The sequence below is a fragment of the Pinus tabuliformis genome, chromosome 5_1 (genome assembly GCF_031772625.1).
Source record: "Pinus tabuliformis cultivar Carrire ecotype Pingquan chromosome 5_1, CPIR1, whole genome shotgun sequence".
Taxonomy (NCBI): Eukaryota; Viridiplantae; Streptophyta; class Pinopsida; order Pinales; family Pinaceae; genus Pinus; species Pinus tabuliformis.
Window position 1 is genome coordinate 962,609,338 of NC_142305.1, and position 21,732 is coordinate 962,631,069.

Here is a 21,732-nt window from a genome sequence, read left to right on the forward strand (position 1 = left end):
TGTGTCCGCACTATCGACTCTTTCCGCCTGACAAATTGGCGACTCCGCTGGGGACTCCATTGATGTGAAAGTCTTTTCCTTTGTATGCAACTTTGATCTGAGAAAAGTCATTTATTTTCTGGTTTTTGGCTCTGTGACTTTGTTTTTGGGTGGGTTAGCTTAGGGTTAGATTCAATTTAGTTTTTCTTGAATTTTCCAGTAGGACGCACCCTCTGAGTATTGCACAGTGCGTCCCTGCACGCACTGTCGTTGTATGCACAGAGCGGGCCTGCACCTGGCTTAACTGGTTGCCTGCGTCCCCTGCTAAAATTTAAGAAAATTTCATTTTTTTCATTTTTTCTCTTAGATTTTGCTTTTTCTTAGTTTTTACTGCCCAGATCCATTAGTCTCCTGTCAAAGATCTTCACCTGAGCTTGTTTCATTAGCATTCCTGCTTTAAGCTTTCATCAATTGGGTGTTTTGAGTCTCTTTTTTGAGAAATTCTTAATTTGATTTCCTTTGATCATTACTTGGAGGTTTGTCTCAGTCTTTTCACAATTTTGCATCTTTTTGCTCTTGTGGGGCTAAATTGTGTATGAGTGTTAATCGCCTTTGAGTATTTTTATTTTTTGATCTTTGGAACTCTCACCCAATTTTCTCGACTTGCACTTAATTGGTTCTTAGATCACATTAGGATCATCTTGTGTTTGAGAATTCTCTTGCATAGATCACGTTTGCATAATTAGAATTCTCATTTTCGGAATATGAATGAAAAATGTGCATAGATTACATTTGCATACTTTTCAAATGAATTGTGCATAGATTACAGTTGCATAGTTTACATTCTGAAAAATTAATCGTAGATTTAGATCAGTTTTCTTTGATTTGAATTTGCACAAAAATAAAAATAAAAAAATGGTTTGGAATTGATTTGCATTAGTTTTTCTTGATAAAATTAGTGCATTAGAGAATTTGTTATATTTTCTCTTAGTAATCAATTTTTTGCATTGTTGGAAGTGAATGGAAACTCTCTCCTTACTTTAGTTAGGATTCATCGAATTGAAAAGATTACATTATCATATTCGATTGCATTCAGTTGAGTCGGGTCATAACACCATTGGTTTCATCTCCATTTACCCATTTGAGTAATAACAGCCTTAATAACACAACGCTTAATTAAAATTCATCTAGTAATTTTTACATTTCTAAGGCTCTGAAACACCAACATAGCTTAGGCTAGTGTCTTGGAGTAGGAGAGTAATTAACTCTCCAAGACAGCAAAACCAAACAAGTAGCTCATCTTGTGGTAGGATAAATCCAACTGTTTCATTTGTACTCTGGGAAAGCTCCTCTTAAAGGAGAAGCACGAGCTCGTGTCCGAACCAGTGAGGGGATCAATCCTCCCTCGTTGGGAATGACGCCAGACACGCACGTATTACAAACGGTAAACCTCGGATTAACCATTGTCGAGGAGCCAGGGGTCACTTGTCGGTAAACCTTGGATTATTGTCAAGGAGCCGGCAAGGGGATTGAGCTTGATACTCTGCCCTTGCGTTCTGTCGGAGTGTAGACTGTTCCCCCAGGTACATTTGTTGCTGTTGGTAACCTTAGTGACCATTATCTTTAGGGTTCTACCCAAGGTGACGGTGGAGGGAAGATCCCACTGTACCTGGAGCAGACGTTGGCTAGACTCACTTGGATTTTCTGGGGGGTTCACTTCACTCGAGACGGTTAAAGTGGAGGAACTTGGTCCAGTCTATTCATTAAGCAGGTTGCCGGGGTAACTGTTCCACCCACCACTTCTGTACTGAATTCTGCGATGTTGGATTTCATCCCCAACTAGTGTTTTCGGTCCGGAAGGTTACTGTTTGTGTATGGTTAGACTCCTAGATTTGATAGCGCGTGTTAATTTGTTTGTTTTTACTTTTAGAGACCATATGTGTGAATTGTGAATTTTAATTGTTAGGTGTGAATTGTGAATCGTTAATTTTAGTTAAAAATTGTTAATAAAATTCACTGAAGTTGAATATAATGGCAAATGTTCCGGAATTTACCAACCTAGGAACCCCTCCTAATGAGAATCCTAGTACTTTTCCTTACTTTGGAAATGTTGGTCCTCCTTATATGGCTACTTTGTCATTACCTGGATTTACAATAGGTTTACCGATATGGTTATTTTCAACTTCGTTGGCCCAAAATACTCCAATTGTTCCATCTCAACCGGATGCTTCACCTCAACAGAGTTCACCATCTCAACACCACCAACCTTCTGTTGACCGTTTACCTTCTTCGCCTAATTTTTCTTCCTCCATTTCTTCCTCTTCGCCTGGTAAAAGCCTTGATGCTAGTAACCAGGAGGCTAAGAAGAAGAAGAAAGGGAAGAAGAAGAAGAAGAAGAAGAAGCAAGATAAGAAAGAAGTCAACCAACCAACCACGACTGTAAGTGTTAGTTGTGTTGAGGAAAACTCCGACATGCATCGTAAACCAAAATACCCTTGCAGGCTTTGTAAGGGTGACCACTTCCTTGTCAATTGTCCTGGTATACCAAAGGTCTTGGAAGTATGGTCAGAAAAATCTCATCAACTTTCCGTTGATCCATCAACCAGTGATAGTCAGGTTCCTGGGAAAAAGGGTAAAGTTAGGTTTCCTTGTAAGTTATGCAAAGCGAGTCATCAAACTCACATTTTCCCTCACATGGATGAAGCCTCAACATTGTTGGAAAACCTTACTGTTCCACAGCAAGAATTTCCAACTGGTTACCGTAAACTTTCTCCCAACCTACCATCAACTGACGGAGTGATTGATCTAAATTCAAGTACAGTCGATCACACTCTCCCATTGGAGAGTGAAACTCATGTCACTCAGGTTGATGATCCATTAGTTGATCAAGTGGTCGATTCAATTTCACATTCAGTCGATCCCACTTTCCCTTTAGAGAGTGAACTTCATACCGCTCAGGTTCTTCTTGTTACATCAGATTCTTCTATGCCAGGGGGCATTTCACCTGTTTCTCCAGATCCCCCTCCAAGCACTGAGGTCTTTTCCTTTGATTGGAATAGACTGACAGAACCTCGTCTTCCTTCCTCCATCCCTTTCCAAATCATTGTCAAGGCTGGTGGTAGGGACATACATCGTACTCAGGTAGATGAAGGTGCTTCTGTTAGTATTTTATCCTCAACTGTTTGGAAAGCTTTGGGTTCCTCTCAGCTGGCACCTATTACGCAGAATCTGAAAGCTTTTAACAGAACCATTAGTGAACCTTTAGGGATCCTTCCTAAGTTTTCTATTACCTTGGAAGGTAAAACTGTCTGTATTGATCTTATGGTAGTTCGAGGTCCCTTGGATTTCAATTTACTCCTTGGGCGAGACTATGTTTATGCAATGAAAGCTGTCGTATCGACACTCTTTCGCGTGATGTCTTTCCCTCACAATGGCAGTATTGTGACTGTGGACCAGCTTTCGTTCCCTAGTCCTGTCTCAACTACCAATAATATGACAGCCCTAAATGTTCCTGATTCTAAAGTGGTATCCACCCTGCCACGGGTTAATTATGTGGCAACTGGTCCCATGTTTTCAGTTACCGATGTAAGTGAGCCTCTCACTGTTTGCTCATCTTCCTTTGATTTAGATCCGGTAATTGACATGGAAAACTCTATGGGATTACTTGAACACGATGTTCTTATCCCTTTTGAGTCTCTTGACATGTGTTCCTTCCATAGAAGTATTCTTCCTTCTGATGAAGACCTCTTGGAAGCCATGATCAAGGTGTGTCCATTGACATGTCTTTCTTCCAGTTGAAAGCCATGATCAATGTTGTGAGGATAGTTTCTTCTAGTCTCAACCTCGTTAAAAAATGAAACTGGAAGTCATGAGCATAGTTCCTTGTCTTGTGTCAAGCTCATTAAAAAATGAAACAAGGAGTTGCGAGGATAGTTTGTTCCCATCTCAACCTCGTTAAAAAATGAAACAGGCTGCAACGAGGAAAGTTCCAGTTACTGAGTCCACCTCGTTAAAAAATGAATCAGGTATGAGGATAGTTCTTTTCTTGTGTCAACCTCTTTAAAAATGAAACAACTCCCTTTTCAAGTTAAATATTGAAAGTAAACCTTCATTCCTTTCATCCATCTGGTTGAATGCAATGAAGCCTGGGGGGCATGTTCCTCGCTTTGCATCATTATCCTGGGGGCATGCGAACTTTTTGAGCATAGTTCCTTGTCTTGTGTCAAGCTCGTTTAAAAATGAAACAAGGGTAGGTTAAGTAGGTAAATTGTAGAGAGTAGTTACGAGCATAGTTCCTTATCTTGTGTCAAGCTCGTTTAAAAAATGAAACAAGGGTTTTGAGGATAGTTCTTTTCCTGTGTCAACCTCACTAAACAATGAAACAACTCCCACAAGTCTTTCCAAGATCTTGAAAGTAAAGCTTCATTCCATCCAACTCATTGAATGCAATGAAGCTTGGGGGGCATGTACCTCGTTTTGCGTCATTATGCTGGGGGCATGTGAACTTATAGCAAGCATAGTTTGTCGTTTCAAGCTTGCGTAAACATGAAACCGAATCCGAGCATAGTTCTTTTCCTGTGTCAAGCTCGTTAAAAAATGAAACAAATCCTCCTCTACTTGAATCGAGAGTTTGACTAGATCTCGTAAATGTTAAGTTGTATATTTAGGTTAGTTATTTCAGTGTTTTGCATAATTTTCTTACAGTTTTAGATCGAGTCTTTCAAATGATCTCGTAACTCAACCTTCATTTCATCCAACTGGTTGAATGAAATGAAGTTGGGGGGCATGCGCTCTAGCAGTTATGCTTAGGGGGCATCAAGCACAGTTTTCTCTCTGTTTCAAGCTTGTGTAAAAATGAAACTACTTTGAAGCATAGTTTTTCTCTGTTTCAAGCTTTTGTAAAAATGAAACCAGTTTTCTCTCTGTTTCGAGCTTGTGTAAAAAATGAAACTACTTTGAAGCATAGTTTTTCTCTGTTTCAAGCTTTTGTAAAAATGAAACCTATCTCGAGTCAATTTCAGTTATTTTCAAGACTCGTTAAACTCATGAAAATACCGAGATTATTTTGATATCTTTCATTCTCGTAAAACAAATGAAAATGCCGAGTTCTTTCCGTCTTTTCCTGCTCGTAAATTAAATTGAAAGTTGGCCATATGAGTATATTTTTATCATTTTTTCGAACTCGTTAAAACTTACGAAAAAGTGAAAACCATGAGTATATTTTTATCATTTTTTCGAACTCGTTAAAACTTACGAAAAAGTGAAACCACAGAGTCATCTTTTAAGCTCTTTTCTGACTCCTAAAACATGAAAAGGTTGCCGAGCGTTTCTTTTACACTCGTTAAAACAGAACTAAAAGACGGTCCCCTTATAGCTCTTTTCTGACCGTAAAAACAGGAAAAGATTGCCGGGTTTTTGTCGTTTCAAACTCGATACGGAAATAAAACGACGTGTCCTTGATCGCTTTTTACTTTTCAGGTCAGAGACACTAATCATGAAAGTACTCCTTGGTCGTGAGATCAAGCGGTTCTCTCAGGTATTATTTTATACTTTTTCGGGCTTGGGAGACACAAATTTACGAAAAAGTTCAACTTGGAGTCTTCTTAAGTTTTTTAGACTCTCTAAAATTGAAAAACGCCGAGTTTCTCCTATACTGGGCTCGTTAAACATTTCACAGTAAAGGACCTATTCAATTACAAACAGGAACGAACCACTCCTTCCTAGGGTTCGAATCAAAACTAGGTTGGACTCATCCGAAGGATGAGCTTATAATCAAGCATATGTTATCCTCCTCAAGCTTGTTAAAAATAAAGAGGTACTTGCCAGAAATGGTGGGGGAAAAGAGAGAAGAATGAGCCTATTTGTTATCTTTTGTCTCAGAAGAAACTTTATTACCACTCTTGGACACGACACTTTTCATTCACCTAGGTTGGGAAATCCTTTACCTCACAGTTAATCAAACCACTTTGAAAGTCTTCAGCCGGGTTCCGGGGATTAACTTTGAGTTATTCATCACCAAGCCATCTGTCATGTCGTTATGTGTTCAAGAGGTCTGCAAGCAAAACTTTCATCTGCAAAATACTTGTCATCCATTTGACCATCCCTGAGTCAGTCCTTACAGCAACATTTCTTCAACTTGAACAATGATTTCGTGTTGTGGGCTTGCCTGCAACGGGTCGCTTTCTATCGACATCAGCACATTATCTAGAGAGATGACTTAGAAATCGTCAGTACCTTGAAGTCTGCATGCATCAATGGCAGGTTTCTCGCCTTTGACGTCAGTTTACATCATTGACTTTCGATCGAAGGATTCCGTGAAATGTTCGACATCAACTCATTCATTCACATCTCATGGATTGTACTGGGTACTTTGAGAACCATTGACATTACTGGTGGTCTCTCTCACACTTGTTAACAGTTTACATCATCGACTGGTAATCGAGTGGTTTCTACCATGTTCGACATCAACTCATTTATTCGCATGGCTAGAATCGTACCAATTCGGGAAGCGGAAATGAAGACCCTGGATCTAGTTTCCACCATCCAGGCTGCGAGGAGTTTTGTATTCATTATCTAAGTAGACTAATCATAAACAGATGGTTGCGCCCATACTGTGTCTACAAAAGTCTATGATTATGATGTACTGCAAGATCATTCCTGTATCAGAGTAGTTAGTCTGTTAGTTAAAGTTTTGATCTGAGTATTGGAATGCCTACCTCAGTGATGATATAATCTTATACATGTATTTTGTGTTGAAAATTGCAGGTTCTGACCAGGCTCTCCACGAGATAATCCTTGAAATGATAAAGCGCTTCACCCTTCCTAGATAATACAAAACCCTAATCTATTACAGGCTTCGCACTTTAGGGGGCAATCTGTTACACTAAAAAATGTCACCATGGCTATTTACAGTTAGTATGGCTCTATCAACAGTCATGCTATCCTCTTAGGCAAGTCTTATGCCTCTGCTCTCCATGTCAAACTCCAAAAAGAGAGAAAGTCTTTATAAATGTATTTATCTCTGGGTACGCAGGTTCTCTCAACCTTACCTGCGGGTACGCACCCAATGTTCACAAAAGCTGCATCCTTGGACGCTCTGTATGTAAAGGGGCAGGTGCGTCCCCCTGTAAAGGTCAAAATACGCAAGTTTCATCTTTAAAAAGTTACTTGTGGTCATTTCTAGAGCATTCTAGAAGGTTGTTCGACGTGTATTGAGCGCCTCCAGATGGTTCATGTACCCCTACCAAAGAGGAACTTATCCCATCAATAAGGGAGCTATCCCATCTAAAGAGGGGATTATCCCATTGATGGTGGACCTGATTAACTTCCTCTTGAGCACTATAAATACAGGCATTGGGCCAGAAGGAGGAGAGGTGGGAAGCTAAACATTTCTAAGGGTAGATGCTGCAGGAATTAGGACTCCCATTTAGAAGCTTGTGAGGAGAGATTGCCATCTTTGCTTGTTCTATTTGGAAGTGGGTGAGCTTTGTCAAAGTAAAGGAGAACTCTTGATGGACCCTGGGGGGACTTGCACAACACCAAGGCTCAGGTTGTAATTGTTCCTTTTGTTTCCTATTAATGCAAATGAGTCCATTCTTCTCAATAACTTGTTATTTATGAGTTGTTTCATGTACTCCTTGGTCTATGTGTTAAATATGTTTTATTCTATGAGATTATCAAGTGCTATTTAATCGTTTGATTGTTAGTGGATGCAGGTTTCAAAGTGAAGGAGGAGCTCATCCGGATCAGCGGAGCTGGACTGCTACAACAACGTTGGACTACAGGTAGGATCTAAACACTTGATTTCTTATATAGTAAATTCATGTTTAGAGAAGGATTGCTCTTGTTTGTCTTGTTTGTCACTAGAGAGTCTTAGGCTCCTAGGGAGGTTGGTTGTGTCCGCACTATCGACTCTTTCCGCCTGACAGAGTCTTCCTCAGAGGTGTCTTGTTCTTGAATAACTACATGAGGTCTTTCCTTTTCTAATATCCTACCAGATCTTTGTTGAACATCATTAAGATCTAGTGGAGTAATCATGTAAGTTGGAAATTGTTGTCCTTCTACCATGTAAGCATTCTGAGGATTTTTATTGTTGGGGTTTGGTAATGGTTGGGCAGGTAGCTAATTTGGTTTCGACTGAAATCGCAGTAAGAGTTGAGGATTTTGAATTTGTTGTGGAAATGGCAATGAAAGTTGAGGATTCTAATTTTGAAGTTGTGGCTACTGATTTTGTGGGGGAGGATAATTCTGATAGGATGGAGGATATTGATAATATTGAGCAAATCTCCCATAAGGATTTTGTACCACTTGTGCTCTTGATTGAGATTGATACTGAGATTGAGGTTGAGGCCAAGGTTGCTGCCAAGAATTCCAGTTTGGTGGGGGCTAAAGATACATTGGATTGTTAAATCCCTGATTTTGTGGCCCCTGCGAAGGTCTTCTTGCAACAAAAAAAAGAGATTCTGTACAGAATTTGGGACTGTTTCCTCTTGAAAGACAACCTTAAGACCTGGGATTGAAGGACAACCCTTGGTCTCATGACTTTCTGAACAAATCATACAAGTTTCTAAAATTTTTGCATCTAAAGGGCATTCCCTTAGAGCATGTTTCTTTCTGCATTTTGGACAAAAAATGGCTAAAGAATCAGCCTCTGTTTTCTACTTGTTTTGAATTTTAAGGGTGTCTAGTTGCTCACTAAGGCTCCCTAGAATGTCAGTTTTAAACTCATCAAGCATATTGCCAATTTCTGCCCTACTTACAGATCCAGTTGCAGATTTGTTTGCTCTAACAAGAGAAGGATCTCTCAGCCCTTTCCCTGTTTTAGATTTCCCTCTTGAGAGATGAACACATAGTTCTCCTATGTCACTCAATGGAAGTTGAGAGATATCTCCCTTCCCCATCATGTTAAGGATATCTATCCATTCATCTCTAATGGCCTTTAACAAAAGAGCTTTCAAGGTTTCTTCATCTAAATTGTTCATCTTTGCACTTTTCAAATTATAGTTGAATCTCTCAAGCAAATCCTCTAAATTTTCATCCTCTCTTTGCATCATTTTGAACACCTCATCTTTATGATTGGTAGGCATACAATAATCCAAGTATCGATCCAAAAATGCTTGTTTCATGTCATTCCATGTTCCAATGGATTGAGTGACTAACCCCATGAACCATTTCAAAGCAGCCCCTTTTACTGTTCAAGGAAAAAATTTGAGTTTTTGAGAGTCTTGTAGATAGTCATAAGTTCTGCACAAGACTTCAAACTCAAACAAAAATGTTTCATTGTCCTCACTTCTCAACCCATAGAAGTTTGGGAGGACAGATGATGAGATATTTTTAATTGTGGTATGTGTTTCCTCATCCACTATAGGGAATCCAAATGAGTTATCTACTTCCTTATTTCCTCTACCTCCTCCATTATTACCTCTACCTCCTCCATTATTTCCTCTACCTCTCCCTCTACCCCCTCCTCCAAATACTGAGAATTCTCCATCTTGTTCTTCTTCTGCGATTATATATTCTTCAGAGTCAATATAGGGTTCAACCTGCAAGGTTATTCCCTCCTCCTCTGGTTCTTCTATTAATGGACTGTGGGAGAGAGTTTCTAATTTTTCTTCCTCACCAGATATTCCTAATTCTTCAAGTACAATAGGCCCTCCTGGGGAGGTGAAAAAGGTTATCCTAGCTATTGGAGATTCAAAAAATTTCTCTCCTAGGACTGCTTTGGTAGATGAAGTAGGAGAATCTTCTGATTGAGTTTCGCCCCTTGAGTTCTAGGAATCCTATGGCTGCGAGTATGAGTCTGGGATGGAGGTGTGTCTTTTCTAACTCTTGGTGGAGTAGGTGGAGCTGTGGGAATTGAACTTCTGCCCCTAGATATAAATCTACCCCTACAGTCTCTTTCTCTATGCATGTCATTGTTTTGTTTTGTTTTTTTTTTATGAATGTAAGAGATAAGGCTACCTAGTTACACTTCCACGACAACGACGCCAAAATGTTTGGTAAATTTAGTGTCCTAAATTTCTCTACATAAATTATCAATTCGCGTATCATAAACTGATGAAGTGTAGTGCACTATATGTGCTAGATGACCCTTCTTACTTAATGTTTTTGAGTTTTATGTTGTTTTGGGGGTTTTTGATCCTTTAATCCCTAATGGTTTACAATGTACTTAAATCTAACTTCTGTAAAGACTGCTAAGATCCTAAAGAAATGAGAACTAAAAAGAGCTTAAGTGAGATTTGGAAGAAAAGTTTAATCAAGAAATAAAAACAGAGTTTCTATCTTTAATCATATCATTATTTCCAAATCCTGAGCTACAAACTAAAAAGTAAAATTGCAACCACTGTCTATTCAATTACAAAAAAAAGACTAAATGGAATACTAAAAACTGAAAGTGAAATTGCAACTATTGTCTATTCTGTAACAAAACCAAGTGAAATACTAAAACTGAAAGTGAAATTGCAATTACCTATTATGGAAACAAAACTAAATGAAATACCAAGACTGAGAATGAAATTGTAATTAATCTACTGTGAAAACAAAAACTAAATGAAGTGCTTAGTTACTTTGCCTCTCAATTTTGTGAGAAAAACCTCCTTGTGATGACATTTTGAGGAATTCTGTACTTCATTATTCTAAGAAAAGATAAATGCAGAAATGCAGAAAAGACTCATTGCATGAATGAAGTATTCAACCACTTAGTTTGAGATGAGTTATCAACTAGAAGGGCTTTTTAGAAACATTCATCTACACCATTAGTCACTAAACTAGTAATAAAATAGCAAGAACTGTAATGGCACTGATCAGTCTATTTGAAACTTTAAAAACTAGTGAAACAGTAAATGAAATAAGCTACTCTACAGTACTGAATTCAACTTCTAACTACTGATAAAACTATAAAGAAATTGAGCAAAGAGAAGCTATTCTGTACTGAAAGAAACTACTTTGCATTAGTGAAGAAATGATGAATTATAAACAAGGATAGTATGGAAATGATTATGAACACTGTGAGAAGGAATGGTAAATTGATAGTTTAACTATAAAAGACAAAACAAAATGAAATGAAACCTTAGTCAGCACAAGGGCCCTTTGCAACTGCTCAGGTTATGCGTACTCAATGAAAACTCCAAGAAACACTTTTAGATATCCATGAAACACACGATATTCATATTAAAGACATAGGAAATGAGTTTTCAAAATTACAGAGTAGTATTCTGAGCTTAATACATGAGCAAATTCGAACTGGTTCTGCGTTCTTCCCATAGGTATTTATAAAAAAGTTATACAACTTTTTATGGAGAAAAATAAGCTATAGCCAAAAACACATAGCAGACAAGCACACAGAATTTTCTTCCTCGGTTGCTGTAGACATAAATCTAAGGTGATGGCTATTGGATTCGGTTGCACAGATGGCTGTTGAAGTCCATGGGCTCAGGGAGTTGTTTCAGATCCCATCACTGTGAAACATGTACAAAACAGAGTCCTGTTTTCCTTAGGTCTCTACATTTGACTTCTCCTTTGACCAGAGTCTCGTACCATCTTCCTTGTCGACCTGGGTTAGGTGAATAGGACATGATCCATGTCATGATGTTTTCCAAGCTGCCCATGTAGTTATTTTCTCCTTCTGACACCTGGAACCTATAGAAGCATGGAAGTAGCTACGGAATAGCCGATTAGCTACAGAATAGGCTGTGTTTCGTAGCTAAAAGACAAAAACTTATTCAAACAGCAAAACATAAAAGTATAACATGTAAATCACTAAAATTTTCTCCTTAAGGTAATGTATACTGGTTATTGATGATAGGGATGCATTTTCTTCTTGGAAAAACAAAGAAAAGGGAGGAGAAAAGTTGCTAAGGAAAGGGCAGTTTGGAGGCTCAACACCTATTTGGACATGCAGTTAGTTGGATGAGCAAGACATAGTCTGTAATGGCACTTTCAACTATAGAGGTAGAATACATGGCAGCCACTCATGTAAGAAAGCAAGAAATTAGGTTGAAGAGATTATGTTCAAGTATGGGGTTAGTACATCGTGCTATAAGGATAGAATATGACAACCAAAGTGATATTTTCTTGGTGAAGAACCTTGCTTATCATTCAACGACAAAACACATTGATTTTTAGTATCACTTTGTGAGGGATATGGTTGAGGACAAAAAGGTGTTGCTGGTAAAGGTGGAAACTTTGAAGAATGATGTAGATGCATTGACGAAGTCTGTGAGCACTGAGAATTTCTTTTGGCATAGAGAAAAAATGGGAGTTTCAGGGCTAGACCATGACTAAGCTCTCTTGTGACCCCCTACATGGAAAAGAAAGCAACAAGGGGGAGAATGTTGGGTGTGTGTTATATTCTTTCCACGACTAGTTGCATGTGCAGGGTGGGTCACAGGGGGGATGTAGCCCCCCCTATCAGGGGGTTTTAGGGGGGAAGTAGCCCCTCTACATGGGGTATGGGGCAATCCCTAGGAAATCTATTTGGGCCCTATATTTGGTGGATGAACCTACCTATGGTTTTGTGCATGGGTTTTACACATGGTTTTGTGCATGATGGTTTTCTGTCCATGGTATTTTGTAGATACGGTCAAGAGAACTAATATTATGTTCTAATCCAAGGTAAATGGATTGGGGTTTGTGAATGATTCGACATGTATATATATGTATTGTAGGATTGAAAGGAACATAATGAAAAATCAATCTAGTAATCTTGGTTTTGGGATCCAAGGGAAAATCTTTGTGTATTTGTTTTGTGCTTCTCACCATTGCATATTTTCTATTTTTTGAGAATTCATGTGTAGGTAATTTATGTACATGGTTAAAACCTACAAATTAGCACAAATAAACAAAAGAGGTTGTGGCCAAAATGCTATTAGATTCAACTTCTAGTAACAAGAAACTACAAGCCATGCTCACTAGAGTCACAAAACAACTATATAATGCAAGAATGGTATTGAGAACTAGAGCTAATCATATAAAGGAACATGAAGATAAGATAATAAAACTATTAAGGAAACCAAAAATTGGCAGGTTTGTCAGAAAATTATTAGAAGGAAAGGATAAAGAAATAAAGAGCCTAAATTTACCTATCAAGATACTTTATTATGATGCAACTAGTTTAATAAATTCCTTTGAGAAGAATGAAGAAATTGAGAAAAAATTGCAAGGGATGCAAAAAGCTCTTGATATGAAGGATATTCAACTCATAAAGCAAGAGGGAAAGGCAAAGATGCTTATTAAATAATTTGAAGAATGGGAGAGAAAACATATTCACATAATTGAGGAATACAAAACTACCATATACAATTCTCTTAAACAAACTACAACAAGGGAAACAAATTTAAATAAATTAAAGCTCTTCGAACTTAAAAATTCACAATTGGAACAAAATATTAAAGACCTGGAGTCTGAATGGGAACATGTTGAAAGGTAGTGGTCATTTCAAGTAGAAATAAAAGTTGAGACCATTCAAGAAATACAAAGCAATCTTAAAGAAAAGTAGGATGAGATTAAATCCCTTTAGGAAATCATAAAGATTACTTCAGCGGGAAAAAAAGTTTTGATGGAAGCTAAAGAAAATATATGGGGGTATATAAAATAGAAGATCTCGTAACTCAGATCATATTTTAAGATCCTCTTAGATTGTGAGAAATTAATAATGAAAAATGGAAACATTGATGTAAATAATCTTACTCCTCTGCTTGAGGAGAGATTGAAAGATGTTGATTAATTGATATACTTTTTCAACTCAATGGGAGAAGAGACAATCAAAGGTATGAAATTTCTCTCTAGAGATGAATTTATTTTCATGCCTTCCATGGTAAAGGAGAGAAAAAAATATGAGCTAGAGATGAAATATGAGTTTCAAAGGGCCATGAAGATCGTTGATAATTTTAGATTTAAATGGAATTATTTAGAAATATTTGGCATCTTGATTCTACTACAACCCCCCTCAAAAAAATTTCCCATGAATTGATTTTGGAGCCTACCTTTTGACCAAAAGGACCCATATTTCACTACAACAAGTATTCCTCCTTATTTTGAATACTTATCTTTGCATGAAGTGCTTGTGATAACTTGATTTGACCTTAACTGATTATTTTTAAACACAGGCCATCCCTGCCCTAATTTTGAACCTATTGTTAGCCTTCCCTTGTGGAACTATGCAATTCATTGTATTTGGAAATTGTGCTAGGCCTTAAGGATCACAAGTATGCAATATGGGAAAACATATAGTCACTGACCTTAGAAATTGCGTTAAGCCTCCTCCTCTAGTTAGAAAATGCACAATTCACTGAGGAAATGAAAAATGCAATCCCTTGTTGTTGGGAATTACGTAGTCATCTCTTCCAGTGTGAACAGGAAGTTTCACAGAAAAAGATAAGTAACCATCCCTATAAAATAGGAATTTTCTAATTAATGTCCCACAATTGGCACTAAGTTGCTAATTTTGACCTTAAGACAAGTGGCACTTTTTCCTTGATTTTAGGTACGCGCGTCATAAAACCTAACCCAAATAGATCTATATAATATATGCCTATAGAGATAATTTTCACATTTTATATTGGAGCTCTAGCATTCCTAATGAGATCAAGGAGCTTTCGACTAAGTTTACGACGCTTTTCTAAGTAAGTTTTGCATGTCGTTTTTTGTCACTTTTTTGTTGCTTTTGTCACTTTTTCTTTTATGAGTACTTTATCGCCCATTTATTTTCATAATAGCTAGTGTTTTAACTATTATTATATTGTACAAGTGTTGGTTCAATCCATTTTTCACATTTTATAAGTGTCGCATCAAATTCTTTCTTTTTTCCTACCAACAATCACCATTACTAGGTCATTTTGTGCATGCTCATTTCTCCTTTCGCATGCTTGTTTTTGGCACTTAGTTTTCACTTATATAACTTCCCCTTGGCCTAATATATATCAATTCCTGCCCCAAAACTCATATCTATAAATTTTCTCTCTCCTTCCCTGACATATTTGCACAATCTTGGCCAACATATTCCTATCATAATTGTGAAATTCACATTCTCAAGACACAAGCTTTAAGCTTGGCCTGTGAGACTGGGCAATGTGTAGTCACTGGCTTTCCTAACTACACATTGGCACCATTTCAAGCCTCAAGCCTCAGTCTTGGCTACTGAGACTACACAACGCACAACCTCTTCCCTTAATCTGCCCAACAGAGACTACGCATTGTGTAGTCTCAAGCCTCTAGCTCACCCATTTCCTGCTGAGACTGCACAATGTGTAGTGCATGAGCCCAAACTATCACCTTCAACCTAGAAACTACACAATCCCTCCCTTTAGTCACTGACTTTTTGCACTGATCCTTCTTAATGAACTAATTCTCTTGAGTTGATTTGTATTCGCCATGAGTGTATCTTGTGATACATGTATAATATCTTTCTGAGGTTGTATCTCTTTTATCAATTTCTATCATCATGCCACTAAAGATATTTTCGTCAAAAGACACCACAGGGAGAAACACCGATGAATTAGTTGAAACTACCTCTGTCACTATGCCATTTCTATCAGAAAATCAACTCTTCATCGAGAAAGATTTAGATATAACATGGCACATAGTAAAAGATGCATTCACGACAAATAGTTACAAAGACGATATTAAAGACATACATGTTTATATGAATTTCCAAAAGTTAGGTCTGCATAAGATTGCATGCAGTGATCCTGGTGGATATTGGTGGCCACTGCCTATTCCACTTGGACCTCCACCATTGTTTCTTTCAGTTTTTCACTTTCCTTATGTGTAGCACAATTTACTATTTTTGGCAGTTTTTTGGGCCCTGAACTTCTGGAGCCATTTTGAGGCCCTAAACGACGTTTTTTGGGAAAAATGGGAGCAACATGGATGCATGGATTGACGTTGCTCATCCCAAAGCTGTAGTACTCAGACAGATATTTCTAACAAGGTATTGTGCGTGTCAAACAAAGATCATATGCCAAAGTTATGACCCCGAGAAGTTGATGTACCAATTTACCCAAAACGGGGCCCATAGTTTGGTGCTTCATCTCCTAGGGTTAGCTTTTTAGATGTTTATGGTTTTCCATTGTTTCTCAACAATAAATAGGCCTTCGAGAATCATTGTAAGATAATTTAGAGGTATGTAGCCGCCACACCTCTTCTCAGAGATAAGCTACCATCTCCTGAGCTAGTTTATTTCCATTTCTGTTTCTAAGAATATTTCAATATTTAACATCAATGAAATGAAGTATTATTTTGGTTGCATCTTTGTATTTATGTTCATATCTGTAATTTTTTATGTTTCGGTTTAAATAGGGATCAGTGGTATCAGAGGGGTCTGTGTTTTCTCTATTTTTTTTTGCATGTCCCCTGTTATCACCCCAAGAAACTCTCCTAGGTTGTATCTCAGAGATGCTCAGGAACATTACAAACTCAACAAAAATGTTGGAAAATGGTGGATGAATGGAAGGAATGATGCATATTCAAGCCAGATAACCACTTCTACTATGCTTAACCCCAGACATGGGTGAACACCCCCAGACTACAAGGCTTTAGACCACCAATTACTCACAGTTTGAGGATTAAGTGGAAATGGAGAATACTGATCACACCAGCAGATGCACAAGACCCTGTGATGGCCAGCTGCAACCAGTAAAGAGGTCTGCAAATCTATTTCCTAATGCACAGACAAGATGACAGCTCTCTGGCATTAAAACAACAGAAACCTACATACACATTCAATAATACTTACTAGATTCTAACACAGAGGTGGGATGACAGCCCCTCTAATGCTAAACATCAAGAGCACATGAAAAAATGCATAACAGGCACAGTCTGGAACAAAGAATAAGTGGAAAGTGAGCAATCAACAGCAAAAGAAGCTTGTATTAGCTAAAAATGAAGACCAGAAGCTGCAGGTATCACAATAGTTACAGTCTCCAGAAGTTGAACTTTACATCAAAACAATATCCATCAACCCTCATTACATCTTCCTTCTGGGTATATATGGAGGTTGATTACAAAATTTATCTGTTATCCTATGCGTGGAGGGGTCACACTGGACCACCAACCACATTAACTGTTTGATATGGGTCTCTGATACAATCTGACTGCTTTAATGAACAAAATGAGCCTTTCTGGTACTCTGTTGTCCTTCTTGAGTAGCTGGAGTATGACATAAAAGACATTCCATGACTGATAAATGTGTTTATCTGCTCAAGGTTGTCCTTCTCGTCCTTTGGGTGTACAATGCGTTGAATGCAGTAGTTGAAGCTTAACTGCGTAGAGCTGGTAGACGACTGCCTTCATCCCTTGGGTGAATGATACAGGTTGGAGGCGTGAAAACAATATGGAGGATAAGTGGGCGGGACAGGAATAAACAACAGCCATCGGATCTTGCAGATGGTTGGCGGAGATTGAATCGGAGGGAGCTATTGGGGGAAACGGGTGGAGACAAATATGGGTCGTCGGATCATGTAATTGAATGGTGGAGATCAGATCAGAGGGAGCTATCGACAAGACATCTAGACAGACGAATGTGGGCCGTCGGATCGCAGTCAGGTAGATCCGATGGCTGTCGGGTAGCAAAGATGCGTGAATGTTAATTAGCGGAGGTCATACACATGAGCGGTAAGCGGTTTCCCTGCACCGCTTACGGGAGGCAGGTGGTATCCATATGCGGGGGTACGATCCAGTACAATTGTGATGCGTGGCTGGTGGGTTCAGCAGGAAACCGCTTTCCCCGCGGGCTATCATGCGTGTGGTTTACGGGAGCGGGAGTAGCGTATATCGTTGAATTGCGAGGCGGAGGATCGGATGGCGGGGCTAAAAGCACGTGCTTTTTTAACTAATGTGACGTAAAAAAGGCTTTCGAAAGGCGCTCCGTCGGGTTATCGAGGTTATCTGTGTTTGTGAAGAAAATTAGAGGAAAACAAAGTTATCGGGAGTTATAAGAATGTAAGCGGAGTGATGAGGATAGGGCGGGTTATGGTGCACGGTCATGCTATTGGGGTTTTAGAACATTTAAACCCAGCACCCGGGAGCTAAGGAAACATGGCCTAATACTAAATGTGGGTGTAAAACAGGGATAGCGGGGTTTTATGGAGTTGTAGGGAAAATGAAGGAATAGAGGGAAAAACTGCTACGAGCCCTTTGCAACCAAAACCAGCACTGCCCAACCTGCTTTTATCCATCAAATGTTGAAGAACATAGCAAAGCTAACACTGGCTCCTTTTGGGGATGATATCCTCCCTGTGAGGTCTCAAGAACCTGCAGATCAATGCCTTTCCAGTGAAAACAAATTATCAAAATTCCTAGTGTTCCATTGGGAATGGAGTCTGACTGAACTGATAAAACCAAATATTTACAACCTTTAAGGCCAAAAGACCTTAAAACACATAAATTTTTAGAAAATGCCCATTAATTGGGCCATCAAAAACTGCTCCTCCCCCCATACTTTTCAGTATGAAGGTGTTTTTCCCTTGAATCTGAGAAATGATGAAAGGCCCTTAGTTCAGCATCCCTCAAGTTCTTGCTGAAAAATGCTACTGGATGTTCTGAACCTTCTTCATCTGCCTGCAATAAAACTGCTGCAATGGTGTCCTTAGAGGCAAATGAGAATACATGGAACTCCTTGCTATAGTTCGGACTTATTAAAGTGGGAGCCTCCATAATAGCTTTTTTAATGGACTCAAAAGATCCTCTTGCTGCATCAGTCCATCTGACCTCTGACCCTTTCTTCAACATGGAGGTAACATGCTTCACCAGTTCTGTAAAATTTGGTATAAAACTCCTGACAAAATTGATTTTGCCCAAAAAGGACTGAATATCCTTCTTTGATCTCGGGACAGACAAAGTCTGTATTGCTTTTACTCTTTCTGGGTCAATTTGAACACCTTCAGCAGAAACAACATGTCCTAACAGCTTGCCCTCTTTTAAAGAAAATTCTGACTTTTTAGGATTGAATGAAATTCCAAACCTCCTGCACTTCAGGAACACCTTTTTCAAATGCTGCAAATGGTTTTGATAGCTGCTGGAGTATACTGTTATATCATCAAGGTAGATAAGAACAAAATTATCCTTCTCTCCCACAAATGCTATATCCATAGCTCTCTGCAACGTAGCTCTAGCATTCATCAACCCAAAAGGCATCTTGGCATACATAAAAGTTCCCCAAGGAGTGGTAAATGCAGTCTTCTCTTGGTCATCTGGATGCACAGCAATCTGATTAAAGCCTGAAAAACCATCCAAGAAAGACATTACTTTGGCTCCTAAGACTTTTTGCAGCAAATGCTCCATCTTCGGTAGGGGATAATTGTCTTTCTTTGAGAACTTGTTCAAGTTTCTGAAATCAACACACAGTCTAATTTCTCCACTTTTTTTCCTCACTACCACCAAGTTGGCTACCCATTTAGAATATTTGAGAGGGACTATGATTTTGGCAGCCATCAACTTTTTAATTTCTTTTTCAATCAAAGGAAGAAGCATCAGATTTATTGGTCTCAGTTTCTGTTTGAAAGGAATGGTGTCTTTCTCCAGAGGGATTTTATACTGGATTATCTTCTTATCATATGTTTTCAGATCACTATACTCCTAGGAAAACACATCAGCAAATTGCTTCATTAGTTTGCAATATTCAAAACTCTGATCAGCAGACAGATGGGTGGACAAATTTACGTATCTAGGCTAACCTGGACTCCCTATGTCATGCTTACAGACTGTAAATTGGTCTTCTTTCTGGGTAGCCTTGTAAGGCACATAATTTTGGTCAAACAGACTTTCAAGAGGAATTAAATCCTTATGGATATGATTGTTTGGAAGCTGGACAATGCTACTTTTACCAATTTTATTTCTAAGCTGGTATTTGGGGCTTTCTAACAAGGCTTCATTATCTTGGTCAATTTGCATTTCAGAAAACTCATCAATGACTTGTAGAAACCTATTTATCTCATCATCATCATCAAAAACTTTCCAATGCTGGACATTGTCAGGCAAGGATGGTCTATATTTCATTTGGACTTCATAAACTAGTCTGGGAGGTGTAGGAGGGATAAATAGACTAGCAGGCACAGCAAAGGAATCAGCAAGCTGATTTTGGGCTCTAGGGATATATGAAATACAGAAAATTTCAAAGGAATCTTTGAGTCTCCATACCTCATCTCTGTACGCTTTTAGCCTTGGGTGCTTTGCCTGAAATGTTTTATTTACTTACTGAATGATCAAGTTAGCATCTCCAAACACCTTTATGTTCTTGATTCCTCTATCTTTTGTTGCATTAAGGCCAAATAGCAAAGCCTCATACTCTGCTATATTGTTTGTGACTTGAAAAGCAGCTTAAAAGACAGATGTGTGTTTTTTTTTTTTTTTTTTTTTTTTTTTTTTTTCTGGAGATATCAACACCACCCCTGCTCCTGCAGTCTCCCTGGGACAAGCTCCATCAAAGAACATCTCCCAAACCTGACTTCCTTGCTCTTCTTCGGCCTAAACTGTTGGTTCCCTGAGCTACATTGAGGCCTTCTAAGATTCTTCTATTTGGAGAATACATGCTCCAAAATTAGTGTCCATTTCATATATGGGATGATTATTAGGATTCTTCTCATCACTGATGATGTATGCCAACTGTGCTTCTCTGTACAATTTCCTGCTTTCTCCTCCAAAAACCGGGATAGTGGCATAAGATAGATCATTCTGTAATGTCCCACCTAGTCTCTTAGCCACCCTCTAGATAGAAGCATACCAAACTTAGGAGGGACATCTGCTACCACAATATCCATCATCATACTCTTCATGGGCATCTGAGTTAAGGTAATAGCCTGGTCCTTGATTAATCCTAGGCATTTCACTTTCCTTGAATCAAAAGAGAATAAATCATGATATGGTTTAGTGATGTCAAGGCCTAACTTGTTATAGACATTTTTGTGCCTTACAGCATGAAGCATGAAATGTCCATAATTTGAGGGATCCAAAGTCCCTAAACATGTTGTTCCTACCCCTAGAGGAACAAGGTCAGCAAACCACAGCACTGAATATCAGTTCTCCACCTGAAAACACTCAAAAACAAGCTAATTCTGGATCATGTCAACTGCTCCACTGAGCATCTGCGCTGAATGTCAACTGCTCCACTGTCTACCTGCGTTGAATGTCAACTGCAAAGAAGGCTACCTGTGCTGGGCGAGTTGGGACAAGTGGCACAGTCATTCCTCAAGGTGTCAATGCCCAGGAAGCTTCCAAAATGACACTTGGATCAAGGAATTCGACTGGTGATGAGTAAGAGGGTCTAGATCTCCAAGTGGAGGCAAGAACCTCCAAGTGGACTCAAGAACTGAAGAATAACTGAAGTGGGAGAGGACACTAGTCAGCTTCATGCCAGCTACAAGCTAACTCATCCTTTCTCCAAAACTCCTATATATAGAGCTCTCTCATGAGGTCTAGGGAGGCTGGAATCTTGTGAATGTAAGGAAGTGCTATTGGTTTGAGTTTAGAACTATTGGGTGATTTGCTTTGAAGGAGGTGAAGAGGAGATTTCTTTCTGCTGGGAGGTGATGCTGGATTGGGCCTTTTATGGTTGTATTACTTCCTGAACTTTACTTCTTCCATTAATAAAGAATTTGAGGTTCTTCTATATGCATGTGTCTCAATGGTGTATTGTTATACTTGTGTATTTGATTTATTCTAATCCTTGAATCAATTATGAATGTATGCTTCTTGTAGTTTCCCTCTCTTGCCATTTTGCAGGATCTTGGTGTAGCTGGGCTAGTGAAAGAGCAAGGAACT